Source organism: Prunus avium, unplaced genomic scaffold, assembly GCF_965620075.1.
Source record: "Prunus avium unplaced genomic scaffold, drPruAviu1.hap1.1 HAP1_SCAFFOLD_31, whole genome shotgun sequence".
NCBI classification, from domain to species: Eukaryota; Viridiplantae; Streptophyta; class Magnoliopsida; order Rosales; family Rosaceae; genus Prunus; species Prunus avium.
In genome coordinates this window covers 100,001-102,500 of record NW_028276890.1, presented here as the reverse complement: position 1 = coordinate 102,500, position 2,500 = coordinate 100,001, and positions in this window count along the sequence as shown.

Here is a 2,500-nt window from a genome sequence, read left to right as displayed (position 1 = left end):
CCTTCTCCAACTTACAAAATGATATTTAGGACCTTGCCTTGCCCTCACATGCCGTGCCCATTCAAGGCATTCCGAGAAAGTGAGGTTATTGGAGGCTTCGGATGGCGTGGCTTGCCTTGCCTTGCATTGGCATGCCATGCCCAAGTTGTGGCCTACACCAAGCCATTCAAGCCATGCGTTGCCTTACCTTGGAATTGCTCATCATCCAATGCATTCCGAGAAAGTGAGTGTAGGCGAGGCTAAGGATGGCTTGCCTTGCCTTGCCTTGCATTGGCATGCCATGCCCAAGTTGTGGCCTACACCAAGCCATTCAAGCCATGCGTTGCCTTACCTTGGAATTGCTCATCATCCAATGCATTCCGAGAAAGTGAGTGTAGGCGAGGCTAAGGATGGCTTGCCTCGCCTTGCCTTGGCATGCCGTGCCCATGATGTGGCCTTGACCAAGCCATTCAAGCCATGCGTTGCCTTCGCCTTGGCATGCCGTGGCCTTGCCTCGCCATGCGATGCATTCCGACAAAGTGACGCGAAGCGGAAGCCTATCATGGCGTAAAAATGTCGACAAAATTTTTCGACATTTGAATAATGGGGTTTGACAAGGTTTGAAAAATTCAATACAAATGGTAGGCTTGAATGTCGACAAAGTGACGCGAAGCGGAAGCCTACCACGGCGTAAAAATGTCGACAGATTTTTTCGGACCTTGTCCTGCCATGGGCTGCGCGCAGCATGCCGGCAGCCTGTGCGCAGCGTGCGCACAGCATGTCGGCAGCGTGCGCACAGCATGCCGGCAGCGTGCGCGCACCATGCCGGCAGCCTGTCGACAGAATTTTTCGAAACTTGTCCTGCCATGCGCGCGCGCAGCTTGCGCGCAGCGTGCTGATTCTGTCGACAGTGAGGCTAGCGAAAGTTGTCCTGCCATGGCGTGCGCGCAGCCTGTGCGCGCAGCTTGCGCATCTGTCGACAGTGAGGCTAGCGAAACTTGTCCTGCCATGGCATGCGCGGCGCCTGCGCGCAGCCTGCGCACAACATGCGCGCAGGCTGTGCGCAGCGTGCGCGGAGCTTGCGTGCAGCTTGCGCATCTGTCGACAGTGAGGCTAGCGAAACTTGTCCTGCCATGGCATGCGCGCAGCGTGCGCGCAGTCTGTGCGCAGCATGCGCGCAGCCTGTGCGCAGCATGCGCGCAGCCTGTGCGCGCAGCTTGCGCATCTGTCGACAGTGAGGCTAGCGAAACTTGTCCTGCCATGGCATGCGCGCAGTCTGCGCGCAGTCTGCGCGCAGCATGCGCGCAGCCTGCGCGCAGCATGTGCGCAGCATGCCGGCAGCATGGTTCCAGGTTTTTTCAAATGTCGACAGAATTTTTCAAATCTTGTCAAACCCCGTTTTTATTGAAATTTCCTCGCACAATAAGCTCCCCATAAGTAGTCTATGATTTTTAGGACCTTCTCCAACTTACAAAACTAAAAAATTCCTCCCGGATTTGTTTTAATGATTTTTTCAATTTTACGACTTCTAAAAATAATAAAAAATACTTCCCGACTTCAAAAATTTATGAAACTTTTTCCCATCATAGATTGCATGTTTCTTAGTATCCCTGCAAAAAATCACGTCCAAATACCTTGTATTGAATTATTTAGAGCCCATTATGACTCCTCGCGCATAGGTGATGTCTCTTCCTGTCAAAGGGCTAAATGCATAAAATGCTATATAGGGGGGTGTGTGTTGCCTGCATATGCATGGCAGCCCATGCCTTCCTAGCTGCAGCCCCCTTCCCCCACGCCACACCCATGTCATGTTGCCTCGATATGTTGCCTCGGTATTATGGGTTTGGTGTCGGGGTCGGGGGGCTGCCACCCATGGCGGTGGTGGCCGGAATCCGGCCGCCGCCACCACGCCGCCGCCATGGGTGAGGGAGGAAAAAAAAGGCGTGGAAAGTTGCGAAATGGGGTTGTCTAGGCTTTTTTTTGGCATGGGAGAGCATGGAGTGCTAGGAACTCCTTCTCAAATGCACGGGCATGTCGACCACAACCTCATTTCTCAACAACAACCACCCGTGTGGGGTGGCGGTGGGTGGATAGTCGCGGATTGGGGCTTGCCAAGCCAATGTTTTCAAAAAATTTCATCAAAATTAAAAACAAATGTTTTGTTGCCTTCGGATTTGTGGGCGAGCGGCGAGTCGGAGTGGAGCCGGTAAAGTTTAACCTCGGTGTGCACGGTTGTTTTTAGAAACTCAATCCAATGCCGGGGACGTTGAAAGTGACGCTCTTATGAGTTGCAAACCCGCAAGATTTAAAGAACCTTTTCAAAACAATTTCAAACCAACAAGATTTAAAAACAGAAATTTTCATCAAAATGAAAAACAAATGTTTTGTTGCCTTCGGACTAGTGGGCGAGCGGCGAGTCGGAGTGGAGCCGGTAAAGTTTAACCTCGGTGTGCACGGTTGTTTTTAGAAACTCAATCCAATGCCGGGGACGTTGAAAGTGACGCTCTTATGAGTTGCAAAC